General features: G+C 32.8%; 1 protein-coding gene across 3 annotated transcripts in view; it reads left to right on the top strand.

The window, feature by feature from the left end:
• Positions 1-18,126, top strand: part of LOC134274028 (uncharacterized) — a 50,464-nt gene that overhangs the window by 13,438 nt on the left and 18,900 nt on the right. Inside the window, exon 1 of one of the 3 annotated variants that reach the window (XM_062756264.1) lies at positions 3,729-3,756. The exons of 1 other annotated variant lie outside the window; for it this stretch is intronic. The gene's annotated coding sequence lies outside the window, so the exon portion shown is untranslated. Of the gene's footprint in view, positions 1-3,728; positions 3,757-9,946; positions 10,041-18,126 lie in introns of those variants that run through there. One more of the 3 variants, XM_062756260.1, reaches the window with a different exon arrangement.

Genomic DNA, 18,126 nt, shown 5'->3' on the forward strand with positions numbered 1-18,126 from the left:
TAAAGACATACGGTGATTCATTATTAAATATACGAAATATATAAAATTTAAGAAATAGAAAATCGTTGCCCAATTCTTCAAATATATACTAGTACATGCATATTCCTCATTGTAAGTCTACTTTGAGCTAGAACGTATGACATTTAGCTGATATATTCAGCGCCGTTAAACCCGTTGTATTATCAATATTTTATTTACAATTAAAGTAGAGCAATATTTCTCTAAAAATCTTAATATTTTAATTTGTTGGATAATATGACAAACACAAAAGAAAATCGATGTGAACGACATGTGTTTGTTTAGGTTAATAAGAAAAAGGAAATTTTAACCATTTTTAGAGCCATTTCTATTGTATTCTATAAACCATTAGGAAAATGGTTTTCTTGGAAAGGAAACTGTTCACGTGATCCTTTTGCTTATCTACAAATTTTAAAGAGAGCCAATGAAATGCTGTAGAGCCTCATTGCTATTCACATATTACTGTTCATATCACACTTTCAAAATAACATAGATAGCTGCATTGTAATGATAAATATACGCTGACGTATTTTTTTTTCTATTTTCAAATAGACTCTTCAGGAATTGGTGGCCATATTGAAACTTTGTAAAGCAAAAATAAGTCGCTGGTTCTTTTTTAGTTGAATAATACGGATAATATTATGACGTTTTCATATCACCACAAAATCCAAAACTGAATTTTAACAACGCAACCTACCAAGTTAAAAATATCTATGCTCAAATGATCCACTTTCAGTACAAGTAAAGATCTCACAAAATCACAAAGTTAATTCTTAGTTGTTGCTTTTTAAATTCTTTTCATTTTTTAACCTCTATTATACATAACCATGACAAATATATCGAAAACAAAAGAAATTCATGTGGAGCTAATTCCTGTGAATTGGATATTTTAGAGTTATTAAACCAAACAATGCTCTGTAATAATTTTTTTTTTGTTTTTTATTAATTCAGATGAGTGTGAATTGGGAATTTTGGCAACATTGATACAAAAGTGATCGATGTAATCAATTAAACCTGACCTTTAAAAGAAAAAGAAAAAAAAGAAAAGGAACGTGGTAGAACATTTTTGATACCATTTTTAGAATTTTTCTATCATGCATAAGGACAGATTGTGTTCTAGGAAAAGAAGTTATTTATTAGTCCCTTTTTTTCTCCTCTTTTTTTTGGAAAAACGAAAAAAAAGTCTTCAAATCAAATCACAACCCAGTTTTCCCGATTATCAATCAGTGTCATTACGTGCTTTTGAATCTATTTGAGGGTACTATTTGTTGTCTTCTATGAAAATTCAATTAAAAACAATTGATTGATTGATTGTATGGTTGTTTTACGTCCTATTCGAGATTTTTTTTCACTCAAAGAGATGTCACCATTTACCGAGAAGGGCTTCAAATTTTGACCTTTACTCGGCATTTGACCATTGAATAGAGAGGAATCTTTATCGTGCCAACGCGTTTCATGACATGGGGCATCTTTTTAAAGGTCTCATCTGAAGGACCCGCAACTTTCACCTCAAAGTACCGAGCGCATGGCGAAGGAACAGTTGCTATCTATTTTCGAACCCGATTTAATGGAACATTTAATATTAATTGCGTAAAAATAGTTATCAAAACGACCTTTCCATAGGTTCAATAAATAAATTAAACAATATCAAAATAAAATTTTGTTTCAGACTTCTCAATAATGTCCTTAAAATGTCTCAAAAAGGTATTTGAATTGTAAAGATTAATAAAAGGAGGTCCAAAAAGTAAGAAATATTGAACAATATTATTTTAAGAAAAGATGAAAAATATGAAACATATGGAGATAACGAACAGTATTCAAGCTCAAAAGTCCATAAAACAATACAAAATAGGAGCAAAGCAAACACGGTCCTCAAAAACATCAGAGGTGGGAACAGGTGCCATGGAGGAGTGAGCATCCCCTGCTGACGGGTCACACCCGCCGTGTGAAAAATGCGAAAATCTGTCATCGGTTCAGAGAGTAAATAATGGACTAACAATAACTATGAAAAACAAATCAGTCAGCAACTGAGTCAATGATAAATTGTATCATACAAATATTAGACAAAATCAGTCAAAAACATAATCAATCCATGCATTCACTTTTTATTGCTATTAGTAGGGGTCCTTAAATCACGAATGTTTGGTAGACACAATTTCTGTAAATGAAACTCTATGTCCTTCAGTTCTGTATCTCCGGTTTTTGCAGTTTCGATCGCATTTTCCTTAATCTTAGAAAAGTCCGTTCCAATCTTGGACGGACTAACTACTAAGATCATGCTAAAAATGCTTCAAATCTGGGACTTTATTTTCGACTGACTTTATACATAACAGAATATTTTTTTTATTTTTAAAATTACTTTCTCTTACGTATGTAATATTACAATATATTTATGAACATATAGAAACTGTAAGGCACATCATCTTCATAGAGAGGAAGATGGCGAGACAAAGCGAGTACAGAAAAAGCTCTTTCCAGAAACAAGCATGAGATTTTCCATTCTTCATTGATATCGAAAAATTTTGCTGTCCCTATATATAACTTATTAATCCAGGATGAATTGTAAATTTAACCTTTATGAACTTGATATGAGGACACTCTGGTGATTCCCCAAAAATGCTAATGTCGTTTATTTAAAATCATTGGAAGGTTTCATGTTATTTCCTGCACCATAAATATTGTCCTAACCATGAAGTCCATTCGATTATATAATATTTTGTTCACATTTAAAGAAGAGATTCTTTTCAATAATATAATAAGGTATGAGTATATTCGTTTTCCTTAATAATTTATATCCTTTTGAGAAATATTAAAGAGAAATATTCATTTCAGTTATATAATAAGATATGGGTATAATCGTTTTCCTTAATAATTTATATTCTTTGGGGTAAACATGAACATAGAATGTGTAACAGTGAATACTTTGTTTGAAAATCTTTTTTGAAAGAAGGATATGGAGATAACGAAGAGTATTCAATATCAAAGTCCATAAAACAATACAAAATAGGAGTAGAGCATGATAAAAGAGAAAATTATACTCATATAAATTAGATTTATGTCCTGTCTCTTTTTAATAGGCAAATTGGTGTTCTTTAAATCTTCCATATTATTTTTTTTTCAAGATAGATGTACATGTAGTAGGTTCTGGTGTCGCAAGATTTTCCATGATTAGAAAATTTCCTAAAATTAAAACATTTTTTTGCACATCAGTGTTGCGTTAATTGCTGATAAATAAACAAACTACATGTGTACAAAGAAAGATCGCCTTCGTATAGAATAATAGTTGTGTCATCACGGGAACTTTCCTTTGAAAATATAGATTTTTTTCCTGGACAAACTAAATGCTAACCAATGCCAACCAATAAGTAGTGTTCCCAATGAACTTTTGAGTTTTGAAAATCCATTTAAACCATATTAAATCCATTAGAGGAAAAAGGGGACTAAATACTCACCGCAAATTGTAACTTTACATTCCCCAAAAACGTATCATCCTATTTTTTTCTAAAATAACTATAAAATGAGTTGAGGAGAAAATATTACTTCTTTCCCATTTTTACGTTTATAATTTTTGGCAAGTAAAATAAGTGTTTAAATTTTCCTAACTATAATTGACACTCTCATATATAAACTTTCAAAAAATAACTTGTAACACATTCTGTCTATTTGTAGGCCTTAGTTTGCCAACGAGGAACCAATATCTTTCTCCAAAGTCAAGTCGGAAGTTGGTTATCGTAAACAGTATGTAAAATTGTTTACTGATATTAACATAACACGGTTTTTACAATTACCGTAAATCTGGAAATTTTTGCTGTAGATAAATTTTTAGCAAATTTGCGAGTTCATTGAATTCGCAAAAATATTTTTCTTAAAAATAAATTACCAATAAGAAAATGATAACAAAGCAGTGGTCATTCGCAAAATTTTGAAACGTAAAAATTAATCAACACCATTTTGACCCGAATTCGCAAAATAAAATCGACGTAAAAATTTCCAGATTTACGGTACTAGTGACATACATAAAAAACTTTAAAACATGTATATGTACGTATATATATAGGAAAATATTTTCTTCCTCGCTGGCTCCTTGTAATTTGATATGAAAACTGTCTTTTCTTTCAATTATTCAAAGAAAGTTTAAAATGATTAAGAGAAATCTTGGGCCAATTTTTGACTTTAATATTCTTTATTCCAAGAACGCGACACCAACATTGTAACAACTACATGATTGAATATTTCATCATGACCCAAAACGGGATTTTTAATCAGTTAAGGTCATACATGGCGTATTTTTCTTTAGACTGACTAAAATTAAAAAGGTATTTCTATTTGTTTTGTAACTTTATATAAAGATAGGACTTTCATGTAAATTACACAATTTAAATCAATCGCGTGCGTTTCATAGATAGAATAGATTTAAGACAATAACTGATTTATTTACCGACTCGGATTTACATACACTGTAACAGACACAGTTTAAGTCAATTTAAGTTTAGAAACGTGGGGACAATTTATTCAAAATCGGAGAAAATTTGAATTTGAATGTTTATAACAAATCTCATGTGGATCTACACTTAATCACGCATTTTTATTTTATTTTATTATTAATTTTTTTTTTTGCTGATATACGCCATATATAGCTTTAATTGCAACAGTTGTAGGATTAAAAAATAGCTATCTATAAGTTCCTTGACTCAAACGGAAACTACAACATGAAGTTGAAACGCATGGATAGAATAAGAATATAACCCCAAATAAATTGCAAAAGAAACTTAAATCAAAATAGGGTTAACCACCAATGATTGTAAAGATAACATGAGCTAGTTACAAATTATTCATCAGTAACTTATAATTATTTGAAATTTAAAAGTAAAAAGGGTGTAAAATGTTATCTTTGAAAAGGAGAAGTCTCTTGGTGGTGTCTATTAACAATATTTACTTTCATTTATTATTTTCATCTGAACTCGAAATTTAAGATACTCCAGAGTTTAAAGCATTTTTTCACATTTGGACAGTTTACTTAGAAAAAGACGTACATGTTAATCTAACAACAAGCTTGTGACAACTTCATTTTCCTATAGTAAACTTTACCCTCTTATATTGCAATATAACATACAATGTAATCATCTGCCTATGGAGTTAATCTGCCAGGTGTTTCGATACGCAAAAGCACGCGCTGTTACAACGCACTTCGAAAAAATTACGCACTTTGAAAAAAATTTTCAAAGTGCGTTAAAATTTGGGACCAAGCTAACGCACTTTGAAAAAAATAATTTTTTTTCAAAGTGCGTTAATATCGACCATATTAACGCACTTTGAAAAAAAATGTAAAGATTGATCAATATTCCTTCAAATAATCGGTATGATAAAAAACAGATTCTGGTTTGATAATTTTTTCATGATAAAGTCACAGTAGGACCTGAGATATTGACGTTTTAAATATTTAAGGTTTTGATAAAATAAAAGGGAAAATTAAAGGGTCTTGAAAAAAAGAGTGACGATTGTTTTAAGTTCGTTAATTCGTTTCTTCTTTTTTTAATTCTAGTCTTTGATAAGTAGATGTAAAGGTGTATAGGGGGCACTAACAGAGGACAGCTTCAAGCAACTTAGCATTTATCATAATAAAAAGGGGCCAATTTGATTGTTCAAAACTATGAAAATTCTTTCTCTCTCATACGTTTTACTGTACTTAAAAATTTCTTGTTTTCATCTGTTTTAATTAACTCATTTATTATTGAAAGTTTTCAACGTCATACCAGTTAGGTAAATACATAATTATATGAATGCTTTGAGTATAGCATAGACATCGAGAATGGACGAAGGGCCAGGGGAGGGGATGGGGGGCTAAGCCCCCACTTATTTTGGAAAGATATATACATTGTGTAAGCATTGAAAATGCAGCGTACCCTTTTTAGGTTTATTGCTCCCCTCCCCCGTTTGTTACTGACACCTGTGTATTGGAAAGTTAAAGATTTGGACTGAGGGATCTTATACCCGTCTTCTCCTCTTTTCGACAGGAGTAAATCAATTCATTTTTGAGGTTAGGGTTAGGCTTAGTTTTTTGAAAGATAAATAAGTAAAATAACAAATAAAATCTTTCCATGACTAAAATATGATTTTTTTTTCAAAGTGCGTTAAGTGTCTCCATGGTAAAATACATTGATGTAGAATATTAACGCACTTTGAAAAAATTTTTCAAAGTGCGTTGAGTTGGTCCCAAATTTAACGCACTTTGAACAATTTTTTCAAAGTGCGTTGATATTGTCCCAATTTTAACGCACTTTGAAAAAATTTTTCAAAGTGCGTTGCCACAGTGCGCTTCGTATTATACAGTTTCTGAAAGGATACAAGCTATTTACATTGAAGTTGATAAAAATCAAAGATATCACCTTTTCGTTTAAAGTCAACATTTCGTAAATTCTAAGACCTATGCAATAACCTTTTCAACCAATACACTCTGACATTAAGTCGAATGTTGATTAGCATATTTTCATACATATCAAAATTTTAACACTAAATTGACTGCGGATGTTTCCGTTTACCGGAATCTGACAAGGAGACAAGTGACGGATGTGACCAGTCGACGTGGAATACACAAACCACCACTGCAACCTATCCGAAAACTAAAATTTCTAGATGTCCGTGTTTGTCTTGCACACACCCGATGTGTATTGCTTCAGTTGACTTTTGGTCTCTATTACTGTTCGTTGTCTCTATATTCCATTTCAACAAATTAATATAATATAATCAATAATTTTAGAAAAAGGTTCCGATCCTTATGGTAACATTACTTAAAAAAGGGACTCAATTTAAAAAAAAGATAGTGGTTCCTAACATGACTATAAGAAGGGGTTACCCACCAGTAACTTGTAGCAGAAACATGAACAAAAAAGGATATTTTACATGGGTAACTACTTTCATTCATTCATTCTCACTTCTCCATGGAAACTGATTCCAACTCTGATGTTTCAGAAGGCTGTGTTTGCTCTTCTCCTTTTTTGTAATGATTTAATGAACTTTTGAGCTTGAATTTGTTTTGATCAAACTTAGAATTAAATACACGAAGAAAATTAATTTAAGATTCCTTCTGAGATAGAATTTTCAATGTTTCATTAAATATGTGGATTTAACGAACAGTATTCGAGCCCAAAAGTCCATTAAACATTATAAATTAGGAGCAGAGCAAACATGGACCTCCAAATCATCAGAAGGGGGATCAGCTGCCATGGAGGAGTGAGCATTCCCTGCATACCGGTCACACCCGCCGTATGCTCCTTGTCATGATCAACCGGAAATAACGGGAAAAAACGTGAAGAATTCAGAGTGATAAATATTGGCCTAATAATTAGTATAAAAAGGTCAGTCAGCATTTGATTCAATGATAAATTGTATTTGCTAACAAGGTCACTGTATCGACCATAGTATTATGAAATGATGACTTTAAACGAGACTTTTGATATTCTTGCTTCATCAACGTGTCTGTCAATAACTTACCACGTTTAAGAAATTGTTCATATGTGAACATGCTCTTTCGTATCGAGTCAACAGAATGATATAAACCCCGTATGCAGCTGATATAGGTATATTGTTTTATAAGTAAGGGAAGTTGACTATTGAAGAGTTTAAGTCATCACGTTTATCATAAAGCTTTGTTGATAACCACTAACGTCTTTTTCAAGTAAAAAACAAAAATGATATACACGTGTCAGACTCTATGGTATCTTTTATCTCAACCTCATCGGGATATCGTGTCGACGTAAGAATGGAAATTATTATTGTTAATTGACAATACGTCGGCGATATATATAAATGTCGACTTGATGGCCACAACAAGTGTTTTCTTCTTGTCACATACATGTATAGGATTTTGATAAGATTTAGCTTCATATGAATACAAAAAATAGGTCTACAAATAACTGGACGCAATTGGTACGCATGAGAATTCCAATAGATTGTTGGAAGACCTGGTCTCCAAAAACCACATAGATATTGTCAATCAGAAACTCAAGCATCTTTTTAACATCAACTTCAGAGTACTTGTGTGTATAATCAGAATGTTTTAATAAAGTTATTTTGCAAATGACCAGTGACAAGGTAAATTAATTTACGTGTTCCATTTTTATTGAAAAAGCAGCTTCATTGATGACAGCAAGTAGACCTTAAAAAATATGTATTAATATTAATATTTATCAAGGGGAATGGTTCTGTATAGAGTTGAAAAGTCGTAAGATTTTGTGCTGTCGATTTGGTAAAATGTGATTTCAAATCTTCCAAAAGTGAAATTATTTTATATTAGTATCTGATTTACATCACTTTTCGAATATATTGTTGAACAGTATTTTGAAGTATCTCCTTCATTACTGTTAACATGTTAGTGAGGATTAAGGAAAGAGGCTTGGTAGAACATTTACTGGAATCCGCTATGTATCTTTGTAAGAATGTTTATGAAGTTTCGGTAAACAACATCCAATATAGATATGATAAATCAAATTCGTGTTGGTTGCTTGGAATATAAAAAATATTCAAAACTGACATATGATTTTGAAAAATTTCCTCCTTGGAAATGAAGCTATGAGTAAAAGTTGGATTACCTTTTAGAATTAAATCACAGTTCCTCTAAAATATAATGAGCTTTACAAACAAAGACATTAAAGATTACGTCTTTCAATGAATACCTGACATGTACCTATAATTGATAGTGAGTCCGACATTTCATTTCAATTATAGGGCCTATTGTTTGTCGTTGATTATCAAAGGTTTTTGATGTTTTCTATTTTTGGAGACTGCATTCCGAAAAAAAAAATCCTTGTCAAAATGAGTCAAGGATATTAGTATTCATGAATGAAACCAACGTGTACATTATTCAGGGTTCAGATATAGTTTAGTCACGAAACATGATTATTTAAGAAAAATTATGAAGCGAGTAATCGTTTTCGCGTGTTTTAAGTATATGCGTACAGAGTTTCTGCAATTTCCCGAGATATTATCTTTTTAATGTATATATGACGTTTGACCACGTGTATTTGACTATGTGCCGATACGCTACATGACACCTGTTGTGATATACAGGTCAAGTGTACCTAATTGTCTTATCATTGGGAATCCCACCTGATTGTGACAAGGTACGTGCATACTGCATGTCCTGCTGAATCAGGCTGTTTAAGTCAGTAACCACAGATGCCAATAACACAAAGAGAATTAAAACTTTTATCAACAGAGCGCCAAAATTTTATCAGGACAGTATTTATATATAATACAAACATTTTGAAGGTGGGGTTGTGTAGGGGACTTTAAAAAAAATATTTCTTTGTGTTTTTCATTTATTTTTGTATATGCTTACAAGGTATATCTAAAAGAAATTTCAGTGGAATTAAGATTACATGAATGAAATAAAGCTAGGGTAAAATATGCTCATTTCTAATTCAACTATGTAAATTAAGAGGATTTTTAGTTTGTTTTTTCTCAAAATAATTTGGATTGGTATTTGTACGTGCATTCCATATTAGGCATTTTAAATTAAACGTCCAGTATTTGCTATCCTTGAACTATGAGAAGTAATTAGATAAAAACACTTGTCTTTAGTGACAGTTTAAATGATTTTTGCTGACGCATTTTTAAATTAGCATCCTGTTTAATGTTAAATATATGGGTCAAACACAAATGTACTTTTGTTGCATAACATTTTTTCCTCTGATTTTTTTTTATTAGGCCCCGTATAGAATAAAACTAAACGCTAACTTGACCCATTTATTTCCTGGTATCTGGTCACGAGTTGCATGTACCCACCAACTTTATTACAAAATAAAGAAATTAATTAAATTCTTTAAATTAAAAAAATTAGTAAAAATTCATTATGCTAGTTGATTTATTTTCTTTAACGACTGGTATTGAGTCCAAGGTTCCACTTAATAAATATGTAAACACATAAAATGGGGATTTCCACTGAAGGGAAATTCTTTTTGGGACTTTACCTCGGTGTAAATATAGATAATATGGATATCGGATATATGGCACAAACAAAACATGTAAGTGTCTGCATATATTCATTTACTTTTGCAAACTGACAATGCAGTAACAGACATGTATAAGCACAATATAATGAAGTAATTAAATTATTGCTTACGAAATGCTGCATGTATGTTATGTAAAGTCAGCTAAATCTTCTGGTAGGTCGTAGCTGGTAAAGTTAAACCTTCCTGCCTGCCTCGTTATTATGTTAATTAAACCAAGACTCATCAAATCTGATCTAACTGGGATTTGTTTCTCGGTAAAATCAACTAAAAAGAACAATGCCATGATGAAACTAAAAGAATATTCCAGATTTTGGGCATTATATTGGGGTATTCCTTTCTCTTGTAGTGCCATGTACATATCACAACCAAAACAAAAATGAAGATCTATATATTTATTCCTAGAGACTACCGTGTGTATATCAGAAATGTGGAGAATGCAGTAAAAAAAAATTATTTTTCACATTTATCATATTACATTAAAATCTAATAAGCATTTTTCTACTGCACACATTTCTCATTAATTCATTAATTGTTTAAATATTCAAAACAGTTCTTTTCAAATTTTTTAATCATTTAATTGTTTATGATAAGCATCTTGATATCAATTTCATTAAATTTGATTGATGTCTATTGCTTCTTAAGTAAAAATCAAACAAATGTTAAAAACTCAGTTAACTTTTTGTTTTCAATTCAATAAGAAATGCCCCAATTAAAATTGTTATAAGTTAATAATGCGATTCGTTTTGTAACAGAGAATATAATTGCTCGATTTCGTTTTTTAATCTTCGTCTAAAAAGGACAGAGTTTAAAACCTTTGTTAGAAAATTAAATTATTTTGCAATAGAAAAACATGTACACATTATTGATAGGTTATAAACTCTCTTTGATTGAAACATGTGAAAGGAAGTAAATTATCAAGATCTCATATAATTGTTAAATGTACCTCATTACATTTATTAATGTTTAAAAAACAGATCCGATCCTTTATTAGTTTAAGATATAAATATATACATTTATAATCTGATAATGCAATGTCATATACGAAGGATTGACTCTATTTTTGATAAGCTGGAAAATGCATGGTGGATACTTTAAGTATCATACGTTCCTGGGAACTAGCAACTCCATTCCTATGTGTAGAAAGTGAAATCTGACGCCACGAAATATAAAAAAATGCCAATCCTTACTTACGAATCGTATATATAAAAGATAAAATAAAAATTTTATATTTAGGAAAAAAAGAAATTCCTTTTATTCAGAATTTAACAAACATAAATCAGGTTATAAAATTGTTTAATTCATAGTCACAAAAAATAAAAACTGACGTCCCTATATGGAGCCAGAGAGGAAGCGGTCTAATTAAATACATTCCCTAATTTCCATCAATGTAGATATTTATCATTGCGAAATATCCGTCTTCTCGTGGGCTATGACGCGTACTCTGCAACACCTTATATTTATTTATTTCGTACATAATATGATTATCTTGATAAATACAATCCCTAATATAAACAAAAATTTTATGTTTATGTTATTCTAGTTTATTAGATAATAACACGTGTTGGTATCTGCGTGTATTCCTATTGTACACGTTTTTAAACTAATCTAAATTATTGCTAAGGACAACACAGAGTCTGACAGAGCTGTTAAATATCCAGATGTTTAATTGACTATCAGGGGTATGTACTATTAGGGTCAATTGCAAATAATAACTAAATTATATGACAAACAAGACGACTTCAGCTTTTCCATTTGTCATTTTTCCATATTTATGAAGTTATATTCCGTTATGTCCTGTGTACATGTATTATGTTTTGTCTCCCAACATGGTGCAATATCGATACGATCGATACGCAAGAGCATTTGCCAAGTACCATCACTTTTTAAGACAATCATGGTAGTGACGTACATATATAAGTCACTGTCATAGAGATCTCCTTTAAAGTCAGTATTTTGTAAATTCCACAGTCGTTAACATGACCTTGAAAGCAAAAACTTAGTACATTGTACATGTATAACCCATATATTGCCTTATGTTCTGAATAAAATGTCCTGCTTCTGTTGTTATTTTAAATTTGGCTATGGAATATTCCGTTTCTCTGACCAGTACATAGGGGTCACCAGTCAACAGGGGATGCTTACTCCTCCTAGGCACCTGATCCTGGAATTTCCGACTGTTTGTGTTTTACGTGCTGTTGAGAGAATTGTATGTTCATGATGACTTTTTTAAAGATCAGTCACAGTTCTTTCATTGTAAAATGCATTTTCCCGTTTAGGCTTGTCCGTAAACAAGGACAACTCTAGTTTGCGTTTTATTTGTTAACAGCAAATTTTATATAGGAAGTAAAACCATTAGCAAGTGGTTTTGATAAAAGAGGAAGGCGGGTGTAACTTTCCATCGGTCGTGTACTTTTTGGCATAATCGAGCCAACAGAAACATTCGTAGACAATTCAGTGTGATAAATAAGGGCCCCGACTATTTGTATGAAAAAGTAAGGCAAAATTTTGACTTAACGAAAGATTGTATTTACTGACAAGGTCATTGTATCGACCATAGACTTTGAGAAATGTTGAACGAGAGGGTCGATATCCTTGTATCACCAGATTATTTGTCTATGGCTTGCCTAGTTTTATTTGTTTATATATAAAGCAAGCATTCTCTTGCTTATCTAATCATTTGGAAAACGTAAACTACATTTTCTGGTGATAATGGTATTTTGTTAGAAAATAGGTGAAGTTTATGATAAAAAAGAAATTAATTAAAAAAATTTGTTGTTAGTTTACCATTAACATATTTTTTTCCAATAATGTAATTGAATATAAAATAGATGTATAAGACTATTTCGAATTCTGAGACAGAGTGGTATATCGAATCGACTTAAGAATAAAAATCGGTATTTTGAAAAACCATTTATAAAATTATTTTGTTTAAAAACATTCTGTATACACACAAGTACTCTGAAGTTGATATTAAAAGGATGCTTGAGTTTCTGATTGACAATATCTATGTGGTTTTTGGAGACCAGGTCTTTCAACAATCTATTGGAATTTATGGGTATTAACTGCGTCCAGTTATTTGTAGACCTATTTTTGCATTCATATGAAGCAAAATTTGTTCAAATTGTTATTTATGTATGTGAAAAGAAGAAAACACTTACTGTGGCCTTTAACTCCACATTTAGATATATCGCCGACGTGTTGCCAATTAAAAATAGTTCTTGTGTTGATACGATAGTACGACGAGCTTGAAATAAAAGATACATGTACCACAGAGTCTGACACATCTATTTCATTTTTGGTTCTTTTACTAGAAAAAGACGTTAGTGGTTATCAACAAACCAATTGCGTCCAGTTATAAGTAGACCTTTTTTGTATTCATGTGAATCAGAATTTGTCAAAAATCTTGTTCGTGGAAAGAAGAAAACACTTGATGAGGCCTTCAGCTCGACATTTAGATATATTGCCGACGTATTGTCAATTAACAATGGTTATTTCCATTCCTATGTCGATACGATATATACTGGTGAGCTTGAGATAAAAGATACCACAGAGTCTGACACCTCTGTTTCATATTTAGATATCGTACTTGAAAAAGACGTAAATAGTAATCTAACAACCAAGCTTTTTGATAAACTCGATGACTTTAACTTTTCAATCGTCAACTTCCCTTACTTATGCAGCAATATACCTGCATCAACTGCCTTTGGGGTTTATATCTCTAGTTGATTCGATACGCTAGAGCATGCTCTAAGTACGAACAATTTCTAAAACGATGTAAATTACTGACAAAGTTGCTGATAGAAGAATATCAGCAGTCTCATTTAATGATTGATTGATTATATATTGTTTAACATCCCTATCGAGAATGTTTCACTCATACAAAGACGCCACCAGTTGCCGGTGGAGAGCTGCAAATTTTGTCCTATGCACGGCACTCAGGGCCATTGAGCAGGGAGGGATCTTTTTCGTGCCAGCACCTACTGCGACACGGGAAGTCGGTTTATACGGTCTTATCCGAAGAATTGCCGTCTCGTTTAAAGTCATCATTTCGTAAGTTCTATTGTCGATAAAATGACTTTGTCAGCAAATATAATCTATCATTAATAAGTCAAATGCTGACTGACATTTATCATAACTATTGTTAGGTCAATTTATACACACTTTATTGTCGACAGAGTTTTCCGTTATATCTCGATCACGACTAGGAGCACACAGCGGGTGTGACCAGTCGGCAGGGGATGCTCACTCCTCCATGGGACCCGATCCCACTTCTGTTGTCTTGGATGTTCGTGTGTGCTCTGCTTCAATTTTGTATTGTTTAATGGACCTTTGAGTTTGAATACTGCTCGTTATCTCCATATATTTTATTTGTACGTAGAGCATACTATTTGAAATCAAATTAGCTAGGAAGTTTAGCTATTCCTTTATCATGAAGTATAATTGTTGTTAGGTTACTTCTAACATTTTTTTATATTAAAATACCTAACTATGAAGCATACATGTCAAACTTTGTGGTATCTTTTATGTCAAGTTCACTGGGATATATCGAGTCGGTGTATGAATGGAAATAACAATTATCCATTGATACTAGTAATACATTCAATGTAGATAAACCGGTATATCTAAATATCAGTTCGATCAGCATGATCAAATGTGATAAACTTTTATGCCTCGATTACCATATTACTCATTTATTGGCTATTGTGTATTAAAAAGTTTACTAGTTTGCATAAAGAAAACAAAACCTTAAATACCGCTAAGATAGTATAATAAAATTCACAACATAAAAATTTTATAAATTGTATTTTTTAAAGTCCGTGGTCGTTATACTTTGTGACTTTGTGTAAATATAAACTTGCCATTGGAGTCGCCCGCGTGGCGCAGTGGTTAAGGCCCTGTCACACCAACTGCGTTCACACGGAGTCATTACGGCGTTGTTAAACTTTAAAAATCGCCGTGGAATCGCAGGGAAATTGCACAAATTTCTGTTAATTTTTCACAATATGAAGATGCCACGGCGTTCTTACGGCGACGGACGCGATTCTACCGCGATCTAACGGCGTTCTACTGCGTTTCCACGGAGATCTCTCGGCGATTGACTGCGCTTCCGCGGACTTTTCACGGCGCGTTAGGAGTTTTCGACTCGTGTTCACGGCGTTCTCACTGCGCTGGCTGCGTTCACAATACGTTCACAATGCGTTCTATACTCATTGATATATATTTAGAAGGAATGCAACACATTTTTGTTTAAAGATTCAAGTTACACGATGAAAAGACTTCTAATCATGCCAAGAAATATTAATAATCGAAAATGTTCTATATTTAAATAATTTATTACTAAATTATTAATAGTTTTATGAATAAACTCCTTTTCTTTCAATTTCATCGGTTCAGTTGTGTTGTTAGATTTTCTTTATTTTATTTTTAATGTAAAAAAAAATGATAAACACACCGAAAAGTTTTCTACAAATTTTAATTGAAACAACAGAACAAGTGCATGTGTAATTTTCTCTTCCATTTTTTCCACATAAATGCTCCTATTGCAACAAATACGTTTAAATTATAGCTGATCAAATATGATCCTATTGCTCTTGTTTTGTGATGTGGCTGACAACGCTCTAATAACGCCGTGAAAGCGCATTATGATCGCCAACGGACGCTGTAGAAACGCCGTGGGAGCGCAATGACCGCAGTGACAACTCCGTGCTGTCGCCGTGCAATCGCAGCCGAAAAATCACAAGACGATAAATCTCATTAGAAGCCCGTAAAAACGCGATAGAAACGTAGTGACATCTCCAAGGACTCCGCGACATCTCCGTGTGGTCTCCGTGGAAGCGCAGTCTACTATCACTGCGTTCATGCCGCGATCATGTGCGACTTCACGGCGTTTATACGGAGCTCCCACTACGTTGTTGGAGATCTCACCGCGCTGCTACGGCGATCATACTACGTTTCTACTGCGTTCTTATCAGACCTCGATCACACGGCGCGTACTTTGTGCATGCTCAAAGTGATCGCCTTCCCTTGGCGTTCTTGGAGACCCTACGCGACCCTACGGCGTTCAGTGGAGATCTCGCCGCGTTGTCACGGTGCTGTAGGAGACTCTGCGATCACCTCGGCGTTTTGCATTTTTTGAGGACGCCGTGCAGTCGCCGTGAGGACGCAGCCCCGGTGTGACAGGGGTTTTAGAGCGTCTGCTCTAGAGTCGCGAAGTAAGGAGTTGATCCTTACGTCACGGGTTCGAATCCCGCTGTGGGACATGGAGACCGGTCCTTCGGATGAGACCGTATTATAAACTGTGTCGCAGTAGGTGCTGGCACAAGAAAGATCCCTCCCTGCTCAATGGCCCTAGGTGCCGAGTAAAGGACAAAATTTGCAGCTATCCACCGGCAAGTGGTGGCGTCTCAGTGTGAGTGAAAAATTCTCAAAAGGGACGTTAAACAATATACAATGTACAATCAATCAATCAATAGACTATCATTGGGCCCTATTTTTATCCGACATGTTAGATAACATTTGTCAGGCCTTTGTTTTAAAAGAATATTTGAATACAGAATATGCCTTTTACCTGCATGATCCATATAATTAAAGGGACACTGTGGATGTGACTGAATGGAAAGCTTACACCTCCTAGTCATCCAATCCTACCTCTTGATTCTTCGACGGTCTGTGTTTTTTTTGTCAATTTCTCCATTTTGTATTGTTTTTTAAAAGGTATTCTTTTTGAAGATATATCGGTCATTGCTCGTTTAATCATACCCCTTTTTTAAATTCTCAATCATGTATATGTATACGATCTTGTATATGCATACGATCTTGTAGCTGCAGATCTGTAGCTCTCCGAAAATTATATATTGATAGACCGGAGAGCTACAGAGCCACCCATTGAAAAAACTGTATATTTATTGCGCACAAAAAAATGCGCTCGGTTCTCAATTTTTTTCTCCATGTTTTTAAAATTGTAACCTCAAAATATTACTAAGCGTGTGTTCCTAACATATTCTTTGACTCTTTCCACAACAAAACATTCCTCATAATTGTTGTTAATAGTCCTCCTAGCCCTGATATTGCAATCATCGAACATTTCGCTTGTTTATACTGCCATTTTGGTTTTAAAGATAATTCGGTCCAATATGCTTCGTTCAGACGTCAACTACGAGAGAACTTGATAAAGGAGAGAGGTATTTTTTGAAATCTTCCATTTTTGCAATTGAGGTAAGAATTTGGAAGAATTAATAAAAAATCGAGCGCACTTTTTTGTGCGCAATAAATGTACAGTTTTTTCAATGGGTGGCACTGTAGCTCTCCGGTCTATCAATATTTTTTTTCGGAGAGCTACAGATCTGCAGCTAACGATCTTGTACATGAACAAAAATACAATGTGATGTAGAAGCCGCTATCCATTCGTGAATCTAGAAGGGGGTTGGGTGGGGTCCGGACATTTTGAGTTTGCGTTGTTATTACATTACGTAGTTTGTAACAAAGAAAGTTAATCTTTTACCTTGGATCCCCCTCCTATAAAATATGGACCTCTGTTGAGTTGGTGGGATCAACCATAGAAATGAAGGGAAAAAACCTTCACAAAATATTAGTTTTTCTAGGAGAGGCTTTTTTGGTCTGTCAACAAAATTCTTTTTTTTTTTCACTTGTTGTTGTCCATTGTACATGTACAAAGATTATTATTTTCTACATGATCAAGAAATAAATTGTCCACTTTGTAATTCTACCGAATTCTTTATCGACCGACCTAGATTTTACATTAATCAAGGATTAAGGAGGGATTTTGTCTTGCTTCTGTCTAAATAAAATACTCAAAACTTATTTGCTTATATGTCTAACATATATTCTTTCCTACTCATAATTGTACATCATTGAATAGAATGATAAACTGAATCGAGCAGGGACTATATTTTGACGTAATTGCGGTGTATAAAAATATCTCTTTTTCTGTTTCTTAGAATTCTAACAGTGTAATGAATTAAATCAAAAATTTTAAATAATCAAAGATCAAAGGAGTTTTTTAACTTGACTGAAAGTAATAACAATGAACTTAAGTTTTAAGATACATCAAAAAAGAAAAGATTTTTTTCAAAATACA

Source organism: Saccostrea cucullata, unplaced genomic scaffold, assembly GCF_032062105.1.
Source record: "Saccostrea cucullata isolate Sc308-1 unplaced genomic scaffold, CSIRO_AGI_Scuc_v1 ctg166, whole genome shotgun sequence".
NCBI lineage: Eukaryota > Metazoa > Mollusca > Bivalvia > Ostreida > Ostreidae > Saccostrea > Saccostrea cuccullata.